The sequence below is a fragment of the Brassica rapa genome, chromosome A03 (genome assembly GCF_000309985.2).
Source record: "Brassica rapa cultivar Chiifu-401-42 chromosome A03, CAAS_Brap_v3.01, whole genome shotgun sequence".
Lineage (NCBI taxonomy): Eukaryota > Viridiplantae > Streptophyta > Magnoliopsida > Brassicales > Brassicaceae > Brassica > Brassica rapa.
The window spans coordinates 34,990,267-35,005,065 of record NC_024797.2 but is presented as its reverse complement, the minus strand read 5'-3'; the positions used below and the strand labels follow the sequence as shown (position 1 = coordinate 35,005,065).

The 14,799-nt window shown below is 33.6% G+C and overlaps 1 protein-coding gene across 1 annotated transcript in view; it reads right to left on the bottom strand.

Annotated features, from left to right (window-relative positions):
• Nucleotides 1-721: 721 nt before the first annotated feature.
• The window catches only part of LOC103848277, a 38,928-nt gene continuing 24,850 nt past the window's right edge, over nt 722-14,799 (bottom strand). Inside the window, exons 6-14 of the mRNA XM_033288221.1 lie at nt 14,406-14,745; nt 14,289-14,339; nt 13,944-14,025; nt 8,466-13,864; nt 8,297-8,395; nt 8,080-8,152; nt 1,279-7,990; nt 920-1,035; nt 722-818 (exon numbers count right to left, since the gene is read on the bottom strand). The gene's annotated coding sequence lies outside the window, so the exon portion shown is untranslated. The remainder of the gene's footprint in view (nt 819-919; nt 1,036-1,278; nt 7,991-8,079; nt 8,153-8,296; nt 8,396-8,465; nt 13,865-13,943; nt 14,026-14,288; nt 14,340-14,405; nt 14,746-14,799) is intronic.

Below are 14,799 nucleotides of genomic sequence, written 5' to 3'. Positions count from 1 at the left end.
ATTGAAAAAAAAATTAGAATCTATAATCACAATAGTAAGATTGCAGCATTTACGAACATAAACCTTCAGTCATTCATTGCAGAGATGCTTGGCTGTTTTGCCCTTACTTCTCTTGCTTGATTTCAAAGAAACCGGCCGGATTCATGCACGTCCATGAATTTTAAGCAGACATCCTATGACATCGATGAAGCAGAACATGAGATAGCTAAGTCTACTCAGAGATTCTTTTAAACTTGAACACCTGGATTTGAGCTTCTTGGTTATGGAACAATGAAATGATAGGTGAAAAGATTAAATCTTCATGCATCAAACTTTATACTCCAAAGATTTGGCGAAAGATGTAAGAGGCATCATATCATCAAATCCGAAGTATCCATCATCTCATCATCTCGTAATGGCTCCATTTCAATGGATTTGGTATAATCCGAAGACACAAACTGAAAAACTTTTTTCCATGGTGGAGCGATCTCCTCTTGTGCCGAAAATTAGTTTCTCCGGAATGACTCAATGCCTCAGGTTGATCTGTTACACCGCCTGTGTATACGTTGTGCCATTCAGATAAAACAAATAAACCATTAATGTCACAAAACCTAATGCTTATGTTTTTTTTTCTAAGGTAAATGGCAAACCTGGCTTACTGTGCCATTCTTCTGGTTCTTTCTCGTCATATTTTTCTTCATGATCAAGACTGTTCCTGATCTTAGATTTTTCTCTCACTTTCTTGAACACTTTATTTGCTCCAATATCTTGATCCTCTTCTTCTTCTTCTTTCCATGACTCTTGTCCTAATTTCTGCATGAACCTTGCGTGATTCGCACCTGTTTCTATCACATTGACTAAACTCCAGTCCAATTCACGTTTTTTTAACTCTTTAAGATAGAATATAGATACATGATGAAGAGATTAGTTAAGAAATTACCTAATAGCATCTTCACGATGGGTTTCACTCTGAAAGTATCAAGATTCGTGTGTCTTTGTTATTGTTCTTTTTGAAACACAGTTGTCCTTGTCTCCAAAACTATCATGCATTGAACCCTGATAAACAATTACACATTACCAATTAGATACTTAACTCTAATGTTTCTTAAACAAACGTAAAAAATATATTTTATGCAAACGGGTATACCTTTCATGAGATGACGTAGAACAATTTGCTAGCTTTGGGTGTGAATCAGACTGTCAAAAGATAGAAGAAGATATATTTAGTGTTTTCTCAAGAGAGAAAAATATGAGAAGAAAATCCTTTTCATTATAAAAACTATTTTGGTTCTATGTAACCTCATAACAGACAATGACTTTCTCCTTATTGAGATGTAGCAATGCCTTCCTACCTGATTCACGTTCTCAGATATTGGTTAAACTGTACGATCAAGGGCCAAGAGGCAAACACAATCTTAGATATTGGCATCTAAAAAACATTGAATCATTATAGTATACCAATCAACGTATATATAAAAATCAAAGTTCACTTACAACAGTTAATGCCTACTCAAAGTTGTTTGGATGCCAATTGCTTCCTTAATCTGCATGATCTCTCTGTTTATAAAGTGTAAACACGTTCAAAGAAGTCTGGATTGCTCAGAAATCAAACAACCTAATGAGTAATGATATCAAAGAAGAGGAAAAGGTCTCAGTTTCGATCATGGTATCCAACCCCAAAAGTTCCGTTTTAAGACAATTTCTTTTGGTATAAAACCTCTGAATTTATGAAAGACTATATTGAAAGCAGTGTATACATCAACATTGAGTTCCATTCTCGGCAGCTCAAAGAAAGAGCAGCAAGAGACAATAGGTTGTTTGCTAAGTTTATGTTTAGCAAACAAAAAATATAGATAAATAGCAAAGACAGTAGTTTATAGTGTGAAGAGAGAAGAGAAAGAGACGGTTACTACCTCCACTATAGGTGACTCTGCTTGAATCTTGGTCAACAGCCATACCACTAAAATTTTTTTGATCATATAAAAGACAGAACAAAACACTATCAGAAGACAAAAGCACCCTAAATCAAGAACACTAATGTACGCTAAACCCTATATCAAGAACACACAAAGACACGTTAAACCATAAATCAAAAACAGAAAGATACGCTAAACCGTAAATGAAGAAACGATGACCTAGCAGAAGGAGGGCTCCCGATTCTGACATTCGTCGAGGTATTACGAAACGGCGGCACTTTACTGAAGACGTCATGCATCGTATCGGCCGATCCTTCATTCCCTTAGAACCCGTGCAGATACCACGGCTCAGTATGACTACCATCGTGTGATAATGGCACCGGCTTCGACTTCTTCTCAGGTTTATCATAGCGGTGTTCACAGAAAGCACGGGCGGCGTGCTCTAGTCTCCAATTGTTGTCGCTGAGGTACTTTGTTGACGATCCATGAGAAAGTTCTATGAATCTCACGATCTTCTCGTTTCTTCTTTGTTCCTCCGCCGCGGTTCTCTGGTTCCAGACAGAGGTTGAGCCGGCGACGGCAAGGTTTTCTGCGGCAAGCCTCCATCGCTGCGTTTAGATCTCATCGGAATCTTTCGAGATAGAATAACACTTCTTTCAGGATCACCGGATAACGTGGATTAAGAGAGGAAAAGCAAAGGGTTTCACGATTGGATCTAGCAAAACGGGATCTGGAGAAATGAAAAAAAGAAACGTCGAATCTATCGCCTCTCGGATCGCGAAAGGCGTGAAGAAGAACCAAAGCAACGGAGCTGGGCTTGATGACGTGTCAAAAAGGGATCTCTTGATTGGATGATTTTAATGTCCTACGTGGACAGTCTCCCTGTTGATTATATATCCCTTTTAATATAGTATATATATTATATTATATTTAAGTTATTTTGGCTAGACTACGTGAACCAATGTAATACTTTATTAATTTATAACACTTTTTTTCTATAAAAGTATTTTCAAATAGCATGAGCAAAATTTCCTACAAATAATTTTGTTATAAAACAAAGTTCGACAAATGTTATAATAATTTACAAACATAATTAGTAAAACACTAAAAATTAAAGAAAAAATTATTATCAATTGAAAATATAATATAAACTGAAACAAACATATATTATAAAACATCATTCATTGTTAAACAATATATATATTAACTATTATTTTTGACGTCATTGAAATTATTTACATATTACTGTAAAATATAACTTTTTTATGATTTTATCACATTATATTGTATTTTCAACTGATTTAGCTTGGATTTGGATTAATTTATTATCGTGATGAAATTAATTATTGTAATAGTATTTAAATTTTGCTCTTAAAAATAAAATAAAAATATTAATTGCTCTTACTTTAGATTTTTCTTAGCTTTTTAATTTCATAATTTTGTATTACGTAACAAAAGAAATATTAGTGGTCCTTTCAAATCAAACTTAAAAAATTAATAAAATTTACAATTTGATTTAAGAATAAAAACATATTATATTTACTATTATGATTTAAAGTAAATTTTCAAAAAACAATTAGTGTAAACTCTCCCGTCTGTAGGGTGGGCCAACCACTAATTTGAATATAAAAATAAGCTTGGTTAAATATATATATTTATATATAATATAACATATTTAAAGAATATATTTTAATGATTGTATATAAATAAAGAAACATATTAATCGACAAAATGGGCCAAGTCCTTCATGTGTTGGTTGGAAGAATGTTTAACCCGTATAACAAAAAAGTTAAATGGGCCAAGTCCTTCAAAAGTGATTTGTACGATTAAAAAAGACATAAGTATCCTGAAGTATTAATAACATTTTTTTTATTTTGGAAACTTAACAATTCAATTTTACTAGGGGCATAATTCCCGCGCAAGCGTGGAGACGGGTAAGTTGTGTAGTTTTGTGTACGAAATTTTGTTGTTTTTTTAATTTTTGTTTTTCCATGTTGTCTATAATGGTGACGAATGGAACATTGAAAGTCACACAGCAAGATTAGGTTAATTTATGAATAACCGACGAATTCATATGTGTTGATATTTTCATATCTTATCTTCGTAATGATTTGATCGACCATTAGCATTATTAGCGTTTTCATATACAAAAGATGAGGTTTATGGAGTTGGTTAGTGTTTACTTAGGTCGTTGTTAGTATATAGATAAAATAGGGAAAGGAAAAAGATATAAAATTTGGATTTAAAAATTTAACAATTTATATGAATAATAAATTAAATTATTTTTCTTATTTTACCAAAAATTAATTTCAAAAATATAGAATTGTCATAAAATATTTTTTTTTAAAAAATTAATAACTCAAAAAATTTTTAAAATTATATAGTTACAAAATTATTTATTTTTAGTTTTTTTACTGGACTTTGTTAAAAATGATTTGTGGTAAAAAAAATCTGAAAGAGATCAATCAAAAAATAGAATTTGATATAGTTTTATGGCCCAATATAATGATAAAGTAAAAGCTGGGTTTTAAATGTTTGGGATTCAAAAAACCAGGCCTTGAATCTAAAGTTTTGTCTGATTCTTAGTTAAACTGTTAGGTCGTAAACTCCTGTTTTTTTTTTCGTTGTCGGGAAAGTCTACACAGTTTCCTCTGATTTCGGTCGGTATTTAACATTTTTCGTTTTGTGAGATTGAATGACGAAAATTGTTTTTAAGTGTGATTGATGAGAGATTTGCTTACATCAGCTTCGTCTGTCTCGGATGTAGTCATTGATCTTGGGCGGTTTCATCGGCGTCAGATGTTAGACTTGCAAGAGAGAAGGTTTGAATATGTTAATTTGGTTGTTCAGTTTTGTTTTTCGTCTGGGTTAGTTAAATGTCAACTGAAACCGTGGCTTTCGATTTATGATTTGATGTTGTATTTGTTAATTTGCTTGGTTTCGTTTTTCTAAGCTTAAATTTTGAGAGTTATGATTTGTTTGCAGTTAGATTGTTTCAGGCGGACTTCCTAGGTTTCTGATTTCTTTTAAAGTTCAAAACCAATAGAATTTTGTCATACGCTTAGCTGGAAATAGTAGATAACATACTCATTGATTGTGGCAGACAATCATAGGCCCTCTTTGTACATGTTGTTGGCTATCGTCCTTCTTCGCTCCCCATTTCTGCTCATGTCTAAAATCTTGAGGCCCTTGGGTGTAGTGAATCTTGACAGTGCCACGTATAGCTGATCATGGCTGAAGACTGATTTAGGCAAGTATAGAGCAACGTTTGACAAAGTCTATCCTTGGATTTTATTTACTATCATTGCATAACAAACCCGGATTGGAAACTGTCGTCGTGTCAAGGTGAATGGATGGTTGGATTTTGGTGGTGACAGTATAATCCATGGTTGCATGATAGGATCCGTCTTGGTTGTAGTTGTAAGCAGTTAGGTTTTAATAACTAATTGTTTTGTTCCATTTTATTTTAGTTTAACATTTGTTCTTAGCTTAAATGATTTTAATTTATGTATAAAATGTTTTTTTTTTGTTTGTTATGGAGTCATTTTACATTATTTCTTTTATTGGAATATACAAGTATATTTTTTTTTTTTTTTATATCAATATTAAAATTATGGTTGAGATTTTTATTTTAATATTTTATTAAAAAACAAAATAACTTAACGTTTTATGTTCACAATACTTACAAAATATACTTATTTTATCATTAAAAACAAAAGTAATTTTTTTCTTAAAAAAATAATTTATTCTCAGTTATATGTGACATTAATTTTAAACTATTATATATGATAGTATTTTGGGTTTTTTTGGATATTTGAGTTTATAAATTGTATTTTAAAAATTTTTATTGTTCAAAAACCTGATATAATTAATATTTATAAATATATTAATTATATTATTGAAATTGGATATCCATTCGGTTGTTGATTCAGTTTCAATTCAATTCCCGTTCTATTCCAATTTTTTTGGTTCTACAAGTGTTTTGGTTACACCCGGACCAATTCTCTTTTTCGGTTCTGTTTGGATAAATGTGCCCTGAGTGATTTTATCTATGAGAAAACTTATTAGGCCTTTTTGAATGTATGTAAAACATCATTCAAGTGACGATGAAGTTTTCTATTGTCACTTCAAACTAAAACAACCCAATAATTAAAAATATAAGAAGTGTTATGGAGTGATTTGTTTGTTTAATTATGAAGCTACCAGAGGAGATTTAGATTCGAAGGATTTATATAGGTGGAGTCAAGGGGGAAGATGAACAGTATGGATGAACAGTCACGGTGGTGGACGATGTTACACAATCGAAGTCTCGGCTCTTTGGTTTTGTTTTATGTTGAAGAAACAAAATTACTGTTGGACACGTGAATACAGTTTTAGTTAATTTGACTAACTGTATTTAAAGGGAAAACCATATATGAACATGTTTCTTGCGGATAGATTGGAAGTATATAACTAAATGAGAGAAAATTCTTTTATATATACACGTTACAACTCATACTAACGGTAGAAACTTGATATTGGCTTGTTAATTATGTTTGTTTCTTACGTCCTACTCTTGAAGAAAATTGAAGGTTATATATAACACTTGCATCGCCTTTTAATATTTCCTAAAGCTCATATAACTTTTTAAAATATCGCTTGATGCATGTTTACTTGATTATACAGTCTACATATGTATTGTCCAACTCATAGAATCTTAGTTTCAATACATGTTCATGTTGTAAATAGGCGCCAACGTTCCCTTGAATGTGGCTGCATCTTTTTTTTGGTGAATACTGTCATGTTCCCTTTAGTTTGGATCATATCAGTGTCGAAAACCACATACGGAGCACTGTCATGTCCATTGTCAACAATCAACTCAACTCGATACTTGAGACATGGTGTGTGTTGTGTGAATTGTGATTTGAACTTAGATATTTCTTGAGTTGTGATTAGTTATGACTATTGGTGCCTTATGATACCAGTGACGTTTAGTGATACACATTTGCTGCAGCACAATGCAATCCTGGATTTATTTAAACCGGTGCAAGAAACGTAAGACCACCCATTTTGGTACAGGACGCAGACGAGCTAAGCTTTATAGTTTACACAGGAAGTCCGCTTTTTGGTTCTCACACAGGAGGTTAAAAGAAAAATTAGTAAGGACATGATTAATTTAAACATTTTGGCCGTAATAGGAATAAAGAGTTATGGACACCTGGTCACTGGACTTAGATAGGTTGGTGTGAAGATCTGCAATCAACACCAATTATTTCTTCTGAATTGCCACCCATTCTCTCAACATGTGTAAAGGCCACATCGCTGTAACTCCCAGGCTGCGTCCAAACCCACTCTACTTGAAGAATCTCAATTGGTTTTGAAAAATTTTGTGGCAATGCGTAGAGCTTTGTGATGCAACCAGACTGCACTCCCCAGTTCTCAAGAACTTCCATTACTTTCTTCTTCCCTGGGTAAAGCTAAACGGCAAGACAAGCGCGGGGGCCCTGGAAAACTTAAACACATGCTTAGTATGGATGTTTTTGGGACACTAATTGGATGAGGCTACTCAGACTTATTATTTGGCAATAAGACATTATGGACTTTACTTTTCTGATGATGCAATACAATATTTCCTCTATGAAGAAGCAGGAATAAGTTCTTTTATGACAAAGTCTTCACACGGCAAAGCTAAAAAATCAATGAACATCAAATTTTAAATGATAGGCAATTTGACACATAATGTCTTATTGCCAAATAGCAACATTGTTGAGTGATAGGCAATTTGACACAGGCAACCTAATCCACGTAGCAACATTGTTGAGTGTTTTCACTTCTCTTAGTTTTATTTCTTTAATCTAATTTCACAGGTGAGGCGGTTTTGTTAAACCATGAACCACATATTATTCACTACTGTAGCTTTTATGTACCTGTCCTCCTTGCTGTTTTTTCAACTTGACCTCTGTTTCTTTCTCTGATCTCTTTGGTTTCTCTTGGCGAAGTTGTTGGCAACGTCTCTCGCATCTCTATTTATCTCTATTCACCTGAATTATTGGCGTCTAATTTTTGGATTTTGATTTCCATGTGGATCCACTCGCTCTCCAATCCAGCATTCTAGCCTGACAACCAAAACCAGAAGAAAATATTAAACCAACCTAAATTATATTCAAGGACGTAAAAATATAAAGATCACATTCACTTTAGATACCATCTTCCGTATCTTGATTCTCAGTCATGTCTCCTCTTAGTTCCCTCAACAATTTCCAATCCGGTGTTCTACCCTGAGAAACAAAATCGACAGAAAACGTTAAACCAAACTAAAATGGTCATGACTTCTAACACTCAAATCTGAGATGATAATAACAGAAATCTAAGAAAAATAACATAAACCTTTGACCAAACCAAATTAAGGTTTTTTTTTTTACCTCATCTTTTTCTAGAAGCATAACTCTATTCTATGGTTTCTCTTAAGTCCCATCTCAGTATCTCCTAGAGTCTGTTCTTGCAAATTATCTCACATGTATCTAAATTTTTTTTGAAAAACTTACTTATATTTGTTCCAAAAAGAGACAAAGGAGATCAATCTAAACTTACTTGTACTCCTTTGTCTTCACAATATAGACTTGTGGCTAAAGAAAAAAGTGAATTGGTGATAGCTGACTTATGTCCTTGTTCTTTGTTGCCAAGAAGTTTGTGAGGCTGTAGGTGAAGCGATACTTCAGGAGAAGCTCATATCAGCAGCCTTCACAGTTTGGATCGATAAATCTTGAAAAACATAACAATATCGGGAGATGTGGTTGATGTGTAGAGTATGTACCTTTTCGTCGACAAATCCGATACCTTTTCTGTATCAACAATTGCTGACGGCCGATGAGCATCGAAGAATACAGAGGGGTAACGTCAGTGGAGGTGAAACCCAGTACTATGGTGGTATTTGATTCGTATTGAGTGTCGCCATCAGCGTATAAATGGAGAAGCAGAAGCCGAAGCAGCAGCGTTTGATTTCGATATCTGGCTCGCAGGAATGTTAACAGTCAAAGAATGGTCTCTAATAGAAGAACAAACGGGCCGAAATGAAAACCTAAAGCCCATGCAAAACACAAAACTTCAGGCAGGAAGAAAACGTCACGCGAGGTAACAAAAAACGGCACGCAAGTTGAGAAAAAACGGAGATGGGTCCCACAAAATGATGATGTGTTGCTTCAGGAAAGAATGAACTGAACTAAAAACATTTAATCAGTTATGGTTTGTTAATATAAGAGATTTAAATCGGTAACTAGAAAATATCATACAGCTATGATGTTGTTTTAAAAAGGAATATCCGTATATTTAGTCAAATGTGATTTACACATTTTGAAAGGTGAATACTCATATTTTGAAGTAACACTGAGAAATGTATTTTTACATTTCCATATTTATTTAAATTGCATTTGAAAGTTTGAAAGTAGTATGCAAAGTGTGTTAGTAAGACATATATCGATTTGTTTAATGTGATAGCTTAAAAATAGGAATCGTATTTGGAATGTCCTTGATTTTAAGATTCTGCAAAATTAATGATTTAGATTGTGTGCATCGTAAATTTTGTGAGTATAACATTCCAAAAGTAGTATTTAAAAATATTTTGTTCAGCTAAATAATATTAATAACATGTTTTTTTTTGTCATTTTAAGAACGTGGTTATACAAAATATGTATGTATGAAGTTTGTTATGAAAATCTTTTACGAAATCCGGATACAAATTCCACAGATTAAAATACATGGTTGAATATTTACATTTTGTGTGGAATATCAAAAACATTGTTATACAAACCAAATGTTTTTTTTTGACAGCAAACATTCACAGACTCATGTTGACTCTGTAAACCAAAGTGGTAACTCTGCATCCATATGTATGACGAAAGACGGTTGTTTCCTAGCACTGCGTGCTAAGCTATCCGCCTTGAGGTTCGCCATTCGAGAAACATGAATGATTTCTGAGTTGAGGAAACTTCTTCTGATAAGCTTAATGTCTTCCAGGTAGCCTTCAAATACTGGCCATTCTTCAGGTTCCGAAACCATCTTCACCAATTGAGAACAATCCGTAGCAAACGTGACCTGGAACTGTCTTAAATTCTTCATGCATTCCATTGCCCATATTAATGCCTCTAACTCCGAATGGAGAGGAGATAGACATGCCCGTACATTTCTTGCCCCTAACAAACCATCAAAACCCGGGAGAGTACTATACCAGCCTTGCCCTGAAAAATGGTCATTATCCTTCCATGAACCATCTGTAAAACACCATCTTCCTGCAGTTACTTGAGTGGATATGGTCTGTATTTCCTGTACCAAACTCTGATTCCTTGATACATGCGCCTCAGCCTAAAGTGTTGATTCCAATTCTGCTAATTTAAGAGTGTCCCTCGGATCAACATCAATGTTGCTAAACACTTTGTTATTCCGACTTTTCCAGATATACCATATTATCCATGCAAACGGATGATCCTCCATTTTTGGATTAACTCTCTAAAAGAGATGATCCATATTGGCATAAAAAGAACTTGTAGGAAAGAAATTTGGATTTGATGGTATCTTTGATAGCGCCCACACTTGTCGTGCTGGGAGACATTCAAAGAAAACATGGTTAATTGATTCCTCCTGATTTCCACACCGTACACAACAAGTGTCTCCATGTATACCTCTTGCCTTTAAATTTTTCATCACCGCTATACATCCTGAAATTAATTTCCGTTAAAAATGCTTTACCTTTGGAGGACACTTTATTTTCCAGCAATAGGCTTTAAGTATATCCACTGTTGGTCCATAAAATTCCAGTGGTTTTTCCTTGTCTGGATAGACTCTTTCCACTTGATACCCAGATTGTACAATATATCTGCCGTTGTTAGTGAAGTGCCAACCATTCCTATCTGATATCTGATTCCTACTTAAAGGAATACTTTCAATAATTTTGACATCATCAGGGTCCACCAAAGTCCTAATTACCGATAAGTTCCATGTTCGAGATTCCACATTAATGAGAGAATCCATAGTAATATCCGGGTAACAGTGAAGAGGGTTTTTGTTTGCTTGTCTCGGGCGAGTGGATGGGATCCAAGGGTCATTCCACACAGAACCCTGTTCCCATCCTTTTAATTAGTCCTTTACAAACCAAAGATCTAGCAGAAGTAATACTCCTCCAGCCATATGACGGGGAGTATGATCGGATCGGTTCCAGAGGTGAAGCATTCCTGTAATACCGTCCTTTAAAGACTCGAGAAAAAAAAGTATTCGGCTTCTCGATCAGCCACGACAATTGCTTTTCAAGCATCGCCGTATTAAAGTCTGTGAGGTTTTTAAACCCTAATCCACCATTATCTTTACGAACACATAATTTATCCCATGATTTTCAGTGCATACCTCTTGTACTTCCACCTGGGCTCCACCAAAATTGAGCTACTGTGCTCGTCAGCTTTTTTACCGTAGCATTTGGTAACTTATAAACAGACATCACATGGTTTGGTAAAGCCGTAACCACCGATATTATAATCACCTCTTCCCTCCCCCCCCCCCTAGTAAAAAATCTAAACGTCCATCCATTAACTGTTATTTAACATGGATTGTACGAAACCAAATACTTGTACCTTAGATCCTCTCAGACTTTCCGGCAATCCCAAATAAGATTCTATTCCTCCTAAATTTTGAATTCCTAAAGCATCCCTCCATTCTTGACGACTAGATTCTTCAATCTTATGCCCAGATTGAATTGAAGATTTCTGAAAGTTAATTTGTTGTCCTGAGACAATCTTGTATTCCTTTAGAATCCTGAGAATAGTTTGACATTCTTCTTTCTTTGCCTGACAAAAGAAAAGACTATCATCCGCAAACAACAGATGAGGTATTGCCGGACAAGCTCTTGCTACCTTCATACCCGTTAATTGTTTCAGTCTCTCTGCCTTCTTTATACTCACTATTAAAGCCTCAGTACACATAATAAATAGGTAAGGGGATAAAGGATCCCCTTGACGTAATCCACGCTGAGGAATTATCAGTCCTCTTGGCTGACCATTAAGAAGTATCCTATATTGAACCGAAAATATACACTCCCGCATTAATTTGATCCAACGAGGGTCAAAACCCATTTTGTGAAGAAGAGCCTCAATAAAATTCCTTTCTATTCGGTCATACGCTTTACTCATATCCATTTTGATCGCCATAAATTTATTTTGACCAAATGTATGTATGCAGTTTTATATGAAAACTAGGATAAACCTGCCCTACGGGCGGGTGAGTAAAAGACAAATAATATAAATTTATGTTACATGTTTAATTTACTTTTAACTAAAAAATAGTACTAACCTTCATAATTTATATAACAATTTAAACTATTCATTTTAGAAATTATATACTTGTCTAATTATTATAAAATTGTAAAAATAAACTTTTTTCTTTATACGTTTTTTAAAAAATTAATGATTTTCACGATATAAAAAATAACTTATTCATATAACTAAAAATATATAAAGATAAATAAATAGATAATATCATAATGTTAAACTATTGCTACTCTATACATATACATGATCTTTTTTGAGAAACATAATACATATGCATTTTTGTTAGAATCGTATATGTACTATATATATGAAAATGAAGTTAGCCATTTTATAAAAATAATTGAATAGATTTTTTGAAATAAATATTCTTGGCTAACTTAAAATGATAAACAAAAAATTGATTATAGCTTATTATGTGTTGACTATATTGATTGTATTTTGTTATTGGATACAATTATTTCTTTTGTTTATAAGAAGTTTGCAATTCAGGTTTGAAATATTTGTTATTTTTTTTTATTCTCAATCTAAATTTTAAATTTTTTTTGTTTGATCATATTTGTTGGTTGTGGTTTTCATTTTTTTTAATGACATACATGCACTTGTTACATAATTAAAGGTTTATCAGGACTTCCCTCCTTAAGGTTAAAAGTTCAAAAAATTACAATATTTCCCTCAGGGGATCTACACAAAATGCAAACAGTAAGTGGGTAATTTATAGCATACCTACAGTGTGTGTACAAAATTTCATATATTTTATTTATTTTATTTTATTTTCAGAAAAATTAATATATTTGGGTTTAAATATTGTTCTTTGTTAATTTTTATTCAACATTAATTTTTTGCAATTTTTTATTTATTTCGTTACATTTCTATAATTACAACACTTTGAAACGTAATATGATTCTAATTAAACTTTTAGATGAGCTAAAATGAAGTGTTAAGTCTTAAATCGTACGAAACAAACTATTGCTTACGGTTGTTAAATAATGTATGATATGAATTATTTTAACAGTAATTTTATTTGGTAGTTTAAAAGGTAGTTTAAATTTGGCTAATGGACGCATAAATCATCGTTTGTAAAAAATAATTGAGTATTTTTTTAAAAAAAATGCCTTTGATTGGTCTACCAGATCAAACATGTTTTATTACGTTGAGACATATATGCATTGAGAAAAAAGGACATATTATGGTTTTGTAATTGCAAAACAAATTCAAATTGTTTACAGGAAAATTCAACAGAGATGATAATATAACGGCTTCAGCAAAGGTGTGAAAAAGAGACTCAATATTATGTTAAAATGATTCACTTCGAGGTCATACTGAACGGTACTGAACCACCGGTTCTCCAGCTATAATAACAAACCTCAATTTCTTTCCACACGCTAACTCCATCATTGCATTGACCGAACACAACAACCGTTCAGTGCTGAAACATAGGAAGCGTTCAGAGGACCCGGAAAATGGATCTGCTTTCTATAACGTAAGCAAACACTTTCCACGATTCCGGAACGTCATGGTGGAGCTGGGCTCCCGGATCGAGAGCAAATTCGAGGAACAGTGTTGGTGTACAAAACAGGGATTGAATTCCCATTGGTTCCCCTGCGATGACCAACTTGGACACCATTTTCTTTTGCTTTTGGTACGTCAACAACCAGCAGTTTTTGGTAGTTTGTTTATTTTCTGTCAGATTCATAACCAAAGTAGTCAACATTCCTGTTTAGAAACTTAAAAATGTGGATTTAGTAAATGGGTTTGTTACATTTTCTCGTCAGATGGAAGATTGATCCAAAGTTGTAAACCTTTGTTCAGATCTTCTTCAAGCATGTCAGAATGAATGATAACTGTTCATGCAAAAGTATACACTGTAAACCAAACATTTAGAAGCTTCTATGGTAAACATGAATCAGATACTAATAGTAAAAGATGTTTATTTTAGAAAAAAAAAAAAGGTATTTCTTTTACTTCTAGTACGTATTTTAACAGTTTCAAAACCTGATCATTGTATTTTCACCAAATGTTTGAGAAAAAGTACATAAAACAGGTTTTCTAATCATCTATGTAAAAATGTAACGTTTATATATTTATGCTACTTCAAAAAACTTACCAGAGAATTCATCTTAGCATCAACAAAGAATCAAACAACTTCCGCTGACTCCTGAATTTATAAAAGACTTTAATAAGCGAAGTATAAGAATTGGGTGTCAAAGAAAAGAGAACTTACATGTGTAGCATCAGGTCCTTTCTCAGATCCGTCAAGATGAAGTGCGTGTTCTTGCCTCATTATTCTCAGTCTAGCAGCTTCTCTCTCTCTCTCACTGCAGCTTGACGCTCTGTTCTCTCTCGGGCCTTCTTATTCTTCTATGTGATTCCTTTCTGTCTCAGCAGCCTCCCTTTTTAAACGCTTCACCTCGTCCCGTTTTACACCAGGAGATTGTAAGGGTTTGGTGATTTGCTTTGAAGTTGTAGGAACTAACTCTCACCTGGAATATGTAGGTTTTACCTTCCATTGCTGCAACAAAGGGAGGAGCCTGAGTTTCTTCCAGTTTCACTCCTTCGCCAGCCTGAGTAAATAAGAGATGAATGCATTATCATGACAAAATAAGGTAAAAGGGAGC